Source organism: Marmota monax, unplaced genomic scaffold, assembly GCF_021218885.2.
Source record: "Marmota monax isolate L192 unplaced genomic scaffold, Marmota_monax_Labrador192_F-V1.1 WCK01_AAM20220418_F8-fsc00141, whole genome shotgun sequence".
Taxonomy (NCBI): Eukaryota; Metazoa; Chordata; class Mammalia; order Rodentia; family Sciuridae; genus Marmota; species Marmota monax.
This window is the reverse complement of record NW_026692981.1, coordinates 4,383,617-4,397,566: the sequence shown is the minus strand read 5'-3', so window position 1 is coordinate 4,397,566 and position 13,950 is coordinate 4,383,617. Positions and strand designations below refer to the sequence as shown.

Sequence of the window (13,950 nt, the reverse complement as noted above, 5' to 3'; positions counted from 1 at the left end):
CGAGTCCATCCTCTGCATCAGCAAAAAGGGGTCTAGAGCCAGAGGAACCCCTAGACAGAGAGGGGAGAGACACGCAGTCAGATGGCGTTGGCGTACAGTAGGAAGGAAGCCTTGAGTGCTCCAGCGCTGTCAATACTGAGCAGATACCCGGGCTTCTCAACTATCCATCTTGGAGCACAGATGGTGTTAACTTAAAAAAAAAGAAAAAAGTTTAAAATGTGGCATCCAAGCAAGGGCAGCATCCTTTTAAAAGGTAGTCCGAGTAGGCCATGCACTGGTCCACCCAGGAGTGGGCACTGCTATAGAGACAGGAGCTCTGTCCAGCTAAAGACATGGGCGCTCTCATTTTGCTCCCAAGCAGGCTGGGAAAGAGAGAGTCTCCAACAGCAGTAACAGGAGTATCTCACCCACAGGAGCGTACAGAAACCCGAAGGCTGCCGTCATTTTCATCTAGCAAAGGACCCTTACTTCTTGAGAAAAGAGAAACAGTAAATATTTTCAAAGGGTCAGCAATGGTTTATAGGTTCACCTGGTACACAGTAAGTCGGCTTTTGGATGTTATTTAGAAATTAGAAATTATCCTGGTTACTTGACCCTCTCAACTCGAGTACTTCGAGGGGCAGCGGAAAAGAATCCTCTCCAAGTACTGACTTTTCATTATTTTCCACGCAGATCCCTGACGACAGGAGAAGGGAAGGGTTTGTCCGGGGGAGGGTAGACTTCTCCTAAAAAGAGAATTCTGGAAGTCATCTTAATTAAACAAAGAGGAAAAAGCGCCAGACAGGAGTGGGTGGGGGCTGTTTTCTCTGTGTGGTTGGCTGTGGTGCGTTCAAGATTCCTAACCTAAGATGAGCTTCTGCGCTTCAGTAGGAGCCCCGGAGACGGTGCTGGGGAGGCGGCGGCGCAGGTGTCCCGGTTCCCGCAGGTGAGGAGGCGCGGGGTCCCTGTGGGCCCCAGGTTCCGGCGCCGCGGCCTGGTGGCGGCTCACAGGGAGTCCCGGGCGGATCGCGGCGCGCAGCTACTCGGCCCGACGGGCGCGGCCAGCTCCAACCCCTCCTGCGCCCTCGGCTTCACGCAGCAGCCGGAGCCGCCGCCCTCCGCCTTCCTAGCGGCTGCTCCTTTATCTCTTTGCCACCGTTCCTCTCCGATCCCTCGGCCTAACACTGAGCGCGTCCGAACTAAAAAGAAACACAAAATAACAATAAAACAAAACTCCTTCTTTTGAGGGAGCTCAGGAAAGCGCGCGCTCCACGGCCCTAGCATTGGGGACCCACCCGCACGCGGGCTGGGACCGATGGCGCAAGGGGTGGAGGGCACCTTTGGTCCCAGGAGGCGATGGTCCGGGTTTCTTGGGGCCCGGGAGCCGCGCGCGCAAACTCTGGGGGAAGTTGGTTACAAAGTTTCCGAGCGCGGCGTGGGCTGGTGCGAGGGAAGCACTGGGCGGGGTGCGCACGCCCAGAGGCCAGGACAGAAGCGCTCCTCGCGGTGTCTTTGTTCTGCTCTGGGTAGAGACCTGGCGGGGAGTCGCTGGGCGAGACCCACACCCGCGACATTCCAGACCCAGCTGGAGCCCTTTGCTCCCCGCCTTTGGCATTCCCCCAGCCCAAGCCGGATCACAGCTTCCAAGTCCCCAGGCTTCCCTTTACCCCAACTCTCTATCCCCAAACTTCACCAGCCCGCTAAGAACTCCAGGGTGGGACTGGGGCTAGCAAAGAGGCAGGAAGCCAAGGTGCGCACTGGGTCGTCCGCCAGCTGCCGGGTGGGTGTTCTTTTTGGAATTTTTTTCCCCTTAGCCCCAGAAACTGCCTCCCTGGGAGGCCCCCCTTCTCTCCCATTTCTCCCACCTCGCTGCTTTCTTCTTAAATTCTAGTGAGATCTAGAAGGAAAATTAGCACTGCCTCCCAGTCAGTCACTCAGCGAGCCAAAGCTGGGGCCCACAGTTGGGCTGAGGACGAGGGGTGGGGGATGATGAAGATGGGGGTCCCCAGTTCCGGAGGTCAAGCAAAAGACTTGGAGAAGGGTGGGGAGTTGTTCCAGATCCGAGACACCTGATTTGTTTGGGACAAGGCAGCGGAGGAGGGGATGGTAAGAGGGGATACTGAGCTGGGCATTGCCAGTACCAGAGGATGTAAAACGGGGAGGCAGTTAGGTACCCCGAGTTAGATCTTTTGGGGCGAGGACTAGGTAGTGGATAGGGAAGGTCACGGGTGCGGAGCGCTTTGCTCCAGGGTCTGAGGAGCGCGGGTATCCTGAGAACCTTCTTTCTTTGGCAGTTTGAGACAGGAAGGGATTTGGGGTCTGAGCGGGTGGGCGCGGTGCTGGAGCTGGAAATCCGCCCTTGGGCCCCTGGACCGAGTTGTACAGCGCCTGCAGCAACAGGTAGCCCAAAGAGGTGGGTGAAGGTCCTGCCGGACCCCCAAGCTGGTCTTTGTCCTGCTGATTCGAGGGCGCTCCAAGGGGCCGGCGTGGGTGGCTAGGAGTGGGCGAGGGAGGGAAGGAGGAGAGTTTTCTATCACTTAGAGCCCCTTCGACTTGTTTGGTGTGCTGGGTGGAGGAGGGTGAATCGAGTGGAAGATCGGAGGATGGAGAGGCTCGCGTGCGCCCCACCTCTGATTGTGTAAGCGCCTTTATCTTCTAGGGTTGACCCTCGACCCTCCGCATTTTGTCTCTTGAGATGATGAAAAACTGACGGAAACTCGATGCCAAAGTGGATCTTTCACACTGATTGGCAGGGAAAGTGCAAACAAAGAGGTGCATCTCCCGGAAACAATGATTTTGGAGACCCCCCCCCCTCCCTCTGTAGACTTGAGCGCCTTGGGAAGCTGGGGGTGGCAAAAGGGTTGGCGGGGTGGGTACCGGGACCGGCTTCTCCTGAGAAAAAGTTTGGAGCGAGGTGGAGGGAAGACGGGGTTGGGCAGACTGGCTCGCAACGGGGGACTGAGCAGCCCCGGCTCGCCTCAAGGTTCCCTAGCCGGGCGGGAGATGGGGAGAGGGAGGGGGCGGGGAGGGAGGGGAGGGAGAGGAAGAAGGGGTGAGAGGGAGAAACCTGCCGCCGCTCGCCGCCTCTTTGTCTGCTCCGGGACTGGGAACAAAAGGGGGAACTCTGATGAACTCTCTCTCCTCCCCTCTCCCCCGGACGCCCGGGTATCTCCCTCTCGCAACTTTGCCTACGCGACTTTCTCTGCTGTCAGGCCACAAAAAAAGTGTCCTAGAGCCTCGCCGACTGCAACAAGGGAAACAGTGTCTCTCCAAAGTGCGACCAAGTGGGGAAGAAGGTGAGTGGAGATTGTCGTCTTGTTTACCTCCCGGCCCCTCGCTCGCCCGGCTCCCGCCCTTCCAAGGGCACGGCGTAGGCTAGTGGCAAAGTTTGGCCAGGGCACTCTGTACCCCCGTTTTCTCCTTCCCTTCTCTTTTGTTCTGTAACGAACTTCCATGGATTGTGCTACTTCATTTTATGTTTCAAATGGGCAAAACTCAAGCAGGCATTTCCCTCTTGTGCTTCTGCAATGAAGAGCTGGGGGTGGGGTGGGAAGAGGGTATCCAGAGAGGGGGCAAGGGCTCACTTTCTCCCAGTGGCGCACTTACGCGATGAGAATAGGCTCATATTGGCGGGGACCAGACCAGTCTCACCCCCCACTCCAGCCTCGAATTTGCTCCTTGAAAAAAGAAGAGGGGCGGATTGAGGGTCATTCCTTCACCCGTTTTATAACTTAACTCTCTGCGGAGCGCTCCGAGTCTTCCACGCACGACACAAAAAGATTGTAACAATAGAGTGCAGAAGAGGTTTGGGTGTAAGGGGCCGCACTGTTGTCTCTGCGGTCCAGGGCGTTCCAATAAACAGACGAGAGTTTGGAAAGTTTTCTTGGGGGCCGGGGTGGGGTGGAGGAAGCCCCAGCTCCAGGCTGTCAAGAGATGCAGGGATGGAGGGAGGGGATGGGGCCTGGACCACTAGTTGGAGCCGGCCATCCTCTTGGCCCCTTTCAGTTTCAGGACCCACCCCGAGTGACCCCTGCTGTCTTTGGGACCCCATCCTCAGCTCTCGCTGTGCATACCCCTCCCACTTCAGTGTTCTAGCCTGGAAGGGGGCCCCGAGTCCCAGGAGCTCCCCGGACCCAGCCCTCCGCTCCGCCTTTTGTGTTTTAACCTTTTGTTTCTACCGGCCACGCCCGCCCAAAAGAGGGGTGGTTGTTCCAGCTCCTGCGGGCAGCGCACTTCCCTCGTTCACGGCGAAGGGAGACTCCCTCACTATGTTCCCCAAGTCGCTTCACGTTGGAATGTTTCTAGGTTGGTTCTCGCCTCAGATGGAGGGGACTCTCAAAAACTAGCCAACGTCTTCACTGGATCTAGGATCTCTTTCCGTGTGTTTTCCACTTCACATACAAAAGCTGCTTGTCTTTTCCCGTCACTTGGTTACTACTGCAAGAGGCATCTTGGAGACCTAGGTTGGGGGTTTGTTGGAAGTGAGCAAATGTTTGCTCTAGCTGTTGGGACGCATTTAAATATTATGAGGTGTATTGGTTCTGCAAGACAAATTTAGGTCATTATCCTCAGGTGTGTTTTGTGGGTTGGGTCCAAATAGGGAGATAATTTATCACCTTCTCCACTTTCCTCCCTCTTCTGTTCCCCAGTGCTGGAGGCTTTCTTCACACTTTTGGATGTGTTCACGCTTGACAGACAAATGAAACGTCAGACTGAACGCACTGCTAATAACTCGGGGAAACACCCAAACACAGTCTTTTAACTTGTTCAAGTTATGATTTCTTGTGGTGCTAGAGTCGCGCACCAGTGAGTTTTCATTGTCAACGTCTGAGCTATATTAAGGGACAGTTGCTTTTGTCTAGAAACTGAGTGTAAAGAGAGAGACTTGGAAGCTGACCTTGATTTCTTTTAATTGTGCAGGTGTGATTCTTGTGAGCCTCTAAAAGCATCATGCAGTGGCTGGAGGACCTCTGGAGTTGACCTTCTGTGTCCTGCAGCGTTCTCACTGGATCTATCAGGGGGCCACCTGGAGTGCTGGTGCATCAGACCCTTCCTGGATGGGAAGCCACCAAACCCCTTCAATTGGAGTTGCTTCAAAGTTACCTTGTTGGGATTTGGGGCAATGCCTTCCTCCTGTGGATTACTACACTCTGGTGACTGGGAGACCTCCACCTGGAAAGGTTTGTTCTCACTCTGTGAGCCCTTCCTCTGGGGGTTGATAGGTAGGCCTTCGGAGAATGGTCTCCCTGTTTTGATCTGTGGCCTGATCAAAGTGGTTTACAACTTCAGATTTCCTTGTTTGGAACTGGTTTTTATTGATTCTTTTTCACTTGCAATGAAGATCTGAGTACTTCCGATGAAATTTTATTAACTTTACAATGTGTTCTTTAACATTTGCACATATAATGAATGTGAGTTTATGGCCACTAAGGAGATTTAGTCACGGGTCCAGCAGGCAAATGCCCTGTTTTATTTATAGTTGATTTTCTTCGTAAATATCATAGTGGGTGTTTCTGTGTTAGACGAACTTACATGGTATTTTTCACTTTGACACTTCATTTTGGTACATGAAATCCAAAAGTGGTCAAAACTAAATGAAATTTTAATAACAAGGAGTCGATGTAAAGCACAGGTTCTATCAGAAAAAAAAAAAAAACTTTGACTAGTGACTGAACCAGTAGATTTGATTGACCTTCACTTTTAGGTTTTATAGTGGCTACCAAGTTTTATATTCTTTCTTTTAAATCTCACAATTTATTTATTTATTTTATCTCTGTGAGAATGCAGTTGAAAATTCACATAGATACTGTTGGTAATGCAAAAAGTTAGTTCTGATATAGTGTTTACTGTCTTTGTTTAAGTGATGGTTTGCCTTACAAAATGAGAGTTTTCTTTCCATGGTCCGGTCAAAGGAATTACTTAAAACATTTTTATCCTGATATGAGTTAAAAAAGTATTGTGATTTTCTTATTTCTAGTTGTATAAACTTAGCTCCTGGGCCATCCAGAACTTCAGTTTATGATCTCTAAAATGAAGGTCTAGTTAATCTTTACGAAATCTTTTTCACCCTAAGATTCTCTGATTTGTTGATTGCTTCTATAATTAAGACACATCCTCTCCTGTGAAGTTTATTTTCCAATTGTTGAACAACAGAGGTGCCGACATGGAAACCTTAGTGAGAATTAGTCATAATTATTTTGTATGAATGCTCAGCTACTTGAAGATAACTTCGGGAAACCTACTTTATATTTTCTGTAAAGAATACCTTAGCAAAGTGTGCCGAATGGAATTTCAGATCCCTTTATGTGTTTTTACTAAAAGCTTATCTGCTGGAATCTTCTTTTGAGGTGGAGAGTACAGTTTTACTTCCCAGCAGGTGTTTTACCCACCAATATCTGAAGTGGGTATATTTGAATTCGTTTTTAATGGTAGGCCAGTGTTGGTCTCAGAGGCTTAGACAGACTTTGGAATGAAACAGAAGGGACCTGGGAGCCCAGCCTAGGCAATTACTGTGTACCTTGGCCAGGTTCCTTGATTCCCTTGGGTCTCGGCTTTCTCACTTGTAAAATGAGTATCCTAACACCTATCTCATAGAGTTGTTGAGGGGATTATTATTTTTTGAAAAACACGTATGTAAGAAAACACTTTCCGGTGAGGCTGAGCATCTATAAAATATAATGAAAGATACTGTTATTAGCTTTCACAGTGAATTAGTGATGTTTCAATACATCAGATTTTCTTTCTTAACTGTCTCACAAACTTCAAACCACATTAACCAGAAATATTCACAGTCAATTTGGACAGTTTGCATATATTTTAATTATTTTTTCTCTGAACATATATCGTGTCAACTTTTTTATCCAACTCAAAGCCTGTTCATTCAGTTCATCAAACTTCTTGAACTCATCTCAACTACATGTAAGTGTGTTGCCGAAGGTCAGGGCTTCCTCTCAGACCTTGTGGCCATTTGTTCCCCTACAGGAGAACCTGCAAATTGAGATAATGGTGACTTTCTAGAACTGCTTTACTCCAGTTTACTCAAACACTCTATTTCCATTGCTATTGATGAACAGACTTAGGGATAGACTTAACAATTTTATTTATTCACTTGTCAGCCAAAATATAAAATAATGGCTGAGTTATCAATACTTCTTGATAAGGAGTCCAAGAGGTATTACTGTGTTTTCTAATATTAGTCTTTACAGAATGGTCTTTCTGTAAAAAACAACAACAACAACAAAAAAAACCTCATGGTTAATATAAATGGTACTTGGAAGACTAGTGTATCATTCTGAAATGAAGTTCCAAGTTCCAAATTCCTTTTCTAGATCTGTAATTTACCTAGGCGTATTGTTTTCTCTGAGTGATTATTTAGGTTGAAGATTATATTCATTTTACCTTCACAAAGTTTCTGTCAGGTATATTCAAGTATTGCCTCTTCACATTTGTAATCTGCTAGCAGATACTTGCCTAGAGATGATAGTGTTAAAAAATTTTAAAAACATGGACTTGATCAATATCAACATAGGAAAAGATCTTTTGAAAAAAGTCGTGTCCAAAAGTTTGTTGAAAGCATTTGTTTTACGTTAGAAAGTTATATGTTACTCACATAGCAACTGCTAACATAACAACTTGTAATGTCAGAGTTTAAAATAATGAATTCATTAAGATTTGTCTTTATGTTGTTAATTGTTTAGATTATAAACAAATATACTTAATAACTTTATAATAGATATCAAATTTTATGGTTTTACATTATTTAAAACGGCTCATCAACTTGGAATAGTTTAAATTACTGTAATCAGAGCGATCTACCAAGGTGTTTGCAATAAACTTACACAGGAAGAAAATCTGATCGTGTAGTTGTGCCTTCAACAAGTGACGACTATGATATATGCTAAGGATCTTATAAGTTAATAAGAAGCATTTCTTTAACTTTGACTTTCACAATAAGTATCCAGAGGTGATTCTCTGTGTCCTTAGTTATATTCTGGGTACCATTTCTACTTACTTATTTGCTATGAGTTTTTTAAGTTACTTGTTTGTGTTCGAATTTATTTTGTTTTCTCCTCATAGCCTCAAATTTGTCGGTTTCTTAAATGCCAGTTGTCTCTGAGAACTGGGATGATATTTCTGCCCATTATTACTCATTAAAGCCATAAGTGTTTAGAACTATATTGATCATGATGCAGCCTTAAACTTGCAATTCTCCTGCCTCAGCCTCCCAAGTCACTAGGATCATAGGCATCCATCCAGGTTTCATTAATTCTTTTAGGTACTGTTTTTGCAGAGCTTTCTATGTGCCAAGCATTGCTCTAAACATTGGGACCAATAAGTAAGCAAGATAAGTAACACCCCCTGCATTCCTAGAGCTTGTACTGGAGACAGTCAGCCCTGTGCTCCCAGGTGATGTGAGGAAAATGGAGCAGGGAGAGGAGACGGGAGCAGGAAGGGAGAGGGGCAGTTTTCAGTAAGATGGCGAGGGTTGAGCTCCTGGGGAAGGTGGCGCAGAGAAGTGACGTGAAGAAGCAGAGGAAGGAGCTCCAGGCATCAGGGAGAAGAGCCTCAGACGGAGGGAAGGACAGGAGGAAGACTTAACAGGGGACCGCCCGGAGGACAGCTGGCTGCAGTGGGTGAGCACAGGGCACAGTGGGAGACGGTGAGGTCAGAGTGGAAAGAGGAATGTACTGCAGACAGCAGGGGTCTTGAAGGCCAGGCCTGTGGAGTGGACGCCAAGGTTGGTGAGATGCCATTGTCGGGTCTGGACAGTGAATGACCTGATGTAACTCGTGTGTGACAGGGAGACTCTGGCTGGTGGGTTGAGACCAGAACAGAGGTGAGCAAAGGCGGGAGCGGGAGACCCCCGTGAGAGGTGGTGTGGACTGGGTAAAGGCAGCGTGGAGTGGTGAGGAGTCGGATTCGGAATGCATTTTGCAGTTCAGGCCGGAGGTTTTCCTAGTGCCTTGGGTGGGAAGACAGAGAGAGTTAAAGTCTTGCGTGATTCCAAGATTTTTGGCTCAAGTCCCTGGAAAGACTGAAAGCCTTTAACAAAGAGGAGTGGGCTTGCAGGCTGGGACACCTGGGGACTAAGACACTTTTAAGCATTTAAGCAATTTGATAGTCATTGGGGTTTCGGGGAAGTGATCCAGAGGTTCAGCTTAGTGAGTTGGAAGCAATTAAATGGCATTAAAGCCATGAGCCTGGGTGAGATCAGGGGGGACCAGTGGGGAAAGAACAGAGGTGTCAGAGCCTGGGCTTCCAGGGGAGAGGGTGCAAACAGCAAGAGGAAGGGGCTCCCCCTGGGGAGGAAGCCCGGGAAGGAGGGGCTTCCCAGGGGAAGGCAGGAGGGTGCTGCTGAGCCGGGGAGTGGAGGAGAAGCCAGGACCCATCTTCGGCTCTAGTGTCCTGGAGGGCCTGGCTGGGTGAACTCTGATAACACAGAGAGAGCCTGTCCTCGCCCTCAAAGGGACGGTCCATTAGGAACCTTTAAAACGTCTATTCTAACTCAAATGTGCTGGTACTTTATAATTGATGGTCTTATTGCAGGAAAGCCTCACAGCAGCCCAAGGGAGACGGGAGGCGACGTATTTTATCTCACAGAAGAAGAAATCAAGACTCAAAAGTGCCGTGACTTGTCCAAACTCACCCAAATGTGAGCTAGAGCTCACATTTTGGCTTCAAACCCTTTGTCATTCACAAAAGGGGTCATAGTGACAAGGCAGCCAGTTCCCATGCACTGACGGAGAAGGTGATGCACACCAAGTACAGAATTAAAGCCGGAGGGAGTCACTATCTGCTGGGGTCAGGGAAGATGGATTTGGAATTAAAAAGATGCATAGCTTTTTCTGTTTTATTTTTTTGCAGTACTAGGGGTTGAATTCAGGGCAAGCACTCGACCACTGAGCTACATCTCCAGCCTTTTACTTATTTATTTATTTTTGTTTTGAGGCAGGGTCTTGCTAAGTTGCCCAGGCTGACCTTGAACTTGTGATCTCTTTGCTTTAGCCTCCCAAGTTGTTTCGATTGTAGGTGTGGACCTCCTGTGCCCAGCAAAGCCTTTTGTCATGTGCTCAGAAAAGGAAGAATATTCCAGGTTTGGAAAATGCAATGTGTACTACAGGTGTAATCCCACCCCTGAAGTCCCCGTGACTGAGGCAGGAGGATCACAATCTTGAGGTCAACTTCAGCAATTTGGCAAGACCCTAGTTTCAAAATAAATAAAAGGGTTTGGGGGATGTGGCTCAGTGGTAGAGCACCCCTGGGGTTAACCCCTAGTCCCCCAAAGAAAATAAGACAAACAGGAAAATAAAAAAGAGAAAAAATGTAATGTACAAAAGCCTGGGGGTATGAAACACACTGGGGGTATAACCCAGTATGGCTGATATCTGGGTTATATTCAGGGTGCTGAAGCCATTTGCTTCATGCTTAACATGAAGAGGAGTGGGCGGAGATAGGCTGAGTGACAAGCACCAGTCCAAGCTTGGATTGAAGTTGCCTAGGTAGCATCTTAAGTGTGCCTCAGAACCCCTAATAGCTAATCACAATGCAGTTAGAAATGCTTGAACACACACATCGTCACAAATGTGTATTTTTAAAATCATATTCTTCGTCCAAAATTAGAGGTGCATCCGAAACACACAATGCTGAGCAGGCTGTGGTGAGGGCGATTCTCGTCTGTATCCATCAGGATGCTTTGAGCCTCAAGTAGGACACTTCCCAACTCACAGTGGCTTAGAAAGTAAGGATCTTATTTTATTTTTCTTTTGGGTTTCTCACTAGAGGAACTCAGAGTGGGACTAACTACGTTCACAGCTCAGCAGCATCATGGTTTCAGCTGGCACCCTGAGATGGAGGGGTGAGTCGATATGTTGGAGGTGTTTCAAGCACATAATTCAGGGATTCTGTGATTTGGGGGGTAAATGTGCAAAGTTGGGCAGCCGTCACCATTTTTGGATCTTTTCACACCCGAAGCCTTTAAGGAACCACCAGTCCTCCGAGTTGGCCCATTCCTGCCATGCAACCACTGCCTCTAGATCAGCTGTCCTGGGTGTCCACCTGAGTATACCCACACAGTGGCTTTTTGTCTGGCTCTTTGCTTACCATTGGATTTACGAGGTCCCTCCACATGGTAGCATGTACTGGCCCCTTGGTCCTTTGTAGTGTCTGGTGGTATTCCATTGTAGAGATGTGCCCCTTGGGTAACCTGGTCATCAGGTACTGGCCGTGGGAGTTGTTTCTGTTTGTTAACTATCAACAAAAGTACTGCTGTGAACATTCGTGCATTAGTGTGGACCTATGTTTTCATTTCTCTTGGGTGATACCTAGGAATTGAACTGCTGGTTGATGTGATAATTTTTTTAATATTTATTTTTTAGTTTTAGGTGGACACAGAACCTTTATTTTATTTTTATGTGGTGCTGAGGATTGAACCCAGTGCCTCATGCATGCTAGGTGAGCGCTCTATCAGTTGAGCCCCAGCCCCAGCCCTGGTATGGTAATTTTTATTAAGCTTTTAAGAAACTGCCTGTCCTCCAAGTTGGAAATACCATGTTACAGCTTTACGAGGGCCCCAGTTTCTCCATATCTTGGCCTTTTATATATTTTTATGAGTGAGAACACCTTTCAGAGAAGCCCCAAGATGATTTCCTGAGAACTATAGTAGCCAAGACAACTGGTCACGGCCAAGGGGATCCTCAGAGAGGCCTGGATTGATGGGCTAGCTCCCTGGCCTGGGAAGGATCCATACTGTGCCAAGTGTCAGAACAAAGTTAGAGAGGACATCCCCTGGCTGTCCACAGGCTGTGGGGTGGGGAGAGATGTATTATTGACTTAAACATACAAAATAGAGCCTTGTGCTGTGTGTACACAATCGTGGCTTAAAAAAACAGCCAGAAACGCAAACCGAAGTCATTGATCTTATTGGGACCCAGGTTATTCAAGTATCCTCTGCTTATTACATTAAGAATTTCTGAAAATCAACCTGTATAAATGAACAGCACAACCCGCCCAGCCTGGCCACAGCAGGCAGCTGCTAAGCCCAGCATTCCTTTGTGATGAGGCAACATGTAACTTTTCTGGCATTCTGCAACAGTGTTTCATAATCTTGAAGAAGTGTAAGCTCACAGCCACCAAATCCTTGGCTTAAGATACAGAAAGATGCTGAGACTGGGTTAAGTGTTGGGCAATTTGGCAACAACTGGGGGAAAGTATTTGAGCAAGGATAAAAAATAATGTATTTTCATACTCCTATCCTTATTCTTTTATAGTTAAAAAAATACATGTTTTGGTCTAGGACTATGGCTCAGTAGTAGAGCCCTTGCTTATTAACGTGTGTGAGGCCCAGGGGGGAAAAAGATTGTGAGGTGTAAGGATTCTCCAGAGGTGGAGAATAGTGATGGTTTTTTTTTCTCCCCTGCTGGAAAATCCCAGAACATGTGGGTCAACACATTTATGATCAGTGGGATGATGACCCAAGAGATACATGTATAGAAGTCTCTGAAAATCGGAAGCAACAAACAAACAAACAAAAAACACACAAAAAACTTTATTTCTAGGATACACCAATAAATCATTGTGGTAATTCAGGCTTAGCATCAGATCACTGTGGGGTCTTGAAATGGATTTCTGGCACACTCGGGCTTTAAGAAATTTCGGAATAAATACTATATGATGTCTAGAATTTTGATTTTTGATTGTTTAGTGTTCTCAGAGAAGTAGTAGTAATCATTACATAAACTTTAATTTGTGCAACAATGTCTTATTCACGATCTTATTTGGCTCTCCCTGGAATCTCATGTATTAAGTGTTAGTAATATTCTCATTTTACAGGTGATGAAATGGAGGTTCAGAGAAATGTCTGTCTGGTTCATGTGGTCAAACGGGTAAATGGCACAATGCCCATCTGTCGACTGCGCTAGATTACGGATATACAGTGTCCACCAGGAAGGGAGAAAGGTCCCCTTGAGGCACCGACTCCACCTGACCCTTTGTCTGGTTCTATGTTGATCAGATTTCCTCTTATTCTGCAAATACTGTGGATATATTTTGAGGCCTAACTATTTAATCAGGCTTGAAAAGAGGAGGTCTACTCTGCTGGATTTGTGGATTCCTGAGAGGGCAGGTTGCAGGCAGCCTGTGGGTGGGAAGGCGTCATTATTTGTAAGGAACTCCAGGAACATGATGTGTAACAATGTTCATCCAATCCTCATTCTACAGCAAAATAAAAATGATTTGGGGATCATCCTTTCTCCTCCCCCCCAAGTCAGGTTCCAAAGAAGAGCTGTGGACAGGCTCACAATTCCTCAGTTGAATCTCTGAGTTGAAGACTTCTCTTTGGCTCTAGCCTGGTTTTGCCCTGGCTTGGTCCTCCCTGCCCCTCTCTGTCTCTCCCTTGCTCTCTCCCTCTCCCACACAGATATGGTGGTCCCTGAGTATCCACAGGGGATTTCTTCCAATACCCCCTTGGATAACCAAATCGTAGATGCTCAGTCCCTCTACAGCACAATGTGATTGCCTTTGACCTGCCCACATCCTCTCCTGAACTATTCATCATCTCTACATTGTCTAACGCATTGAAAATACTGCGTAAATAGTTGTTCTACTGGAGTGTTTAGGGGATCATGATGAGGAAAACAAGTCTACAGGGGCACTTGGTTATTCTCTGGTTGGTTGAACCCAGGAATGCAGGACCCACAGGTAAGAGGACTGGCTTTAACTCAGAGCCGCCTGGTTCAAACCTTCTCTCCTCCAGGATGGGCACCTAGTACTCTCCAAGGTCTTACCTGTCCAGTACGGGGTTTCTAAAAACCTAGAGCAGAACTGGGTCAAGATTGGCCTCCTGCTTTGTCTCCCATTCCTTGGGTCTGGGTCACTGCTCTAATTTAGCAAATCCTACGGTGGTGCGGTGTCTTGGATTGGAAGACTTCTTGAGCCAAGGGAACTTGAACCTCCCTCAGTAGGCCACCCCAGAAC

At 47.2% G+C, this 13,950-nt stretch overlaps 1 long non-coding RNA gene across 12 annotated transcripts in view; it reads left to right on the top strand.

The window, feature by feature from the left end:
* Positions 1 to 2,645: 2,645 nt before the first annotated feature.
* LOC124097927 (uncharacterized) overlaps positions 2,646 to 13,950 on the top strand; it is a 291,392-nt gene continuing 280,087 nt past the window's right edge. For 11 of the 12 annotated variants that reach the window (XR_009227520.1, XR_006853409.2, XR_006853407.2 and 8 more), the window contains exons 1-2: positions 3,031 to 3,275; positions 4,900 to 5,159. This is a non-coding gene — a long non-coding RNA (uncharacterized LOC124097927). Of the gene's footprint in view, positions 2,752 to 3,030; positions 3,276 to 4,899; positions 5,160 to 13,950 lie in introns of those variants that run through there. The other variant, XR_009227522.1, reaches the window with a different exon arrangement.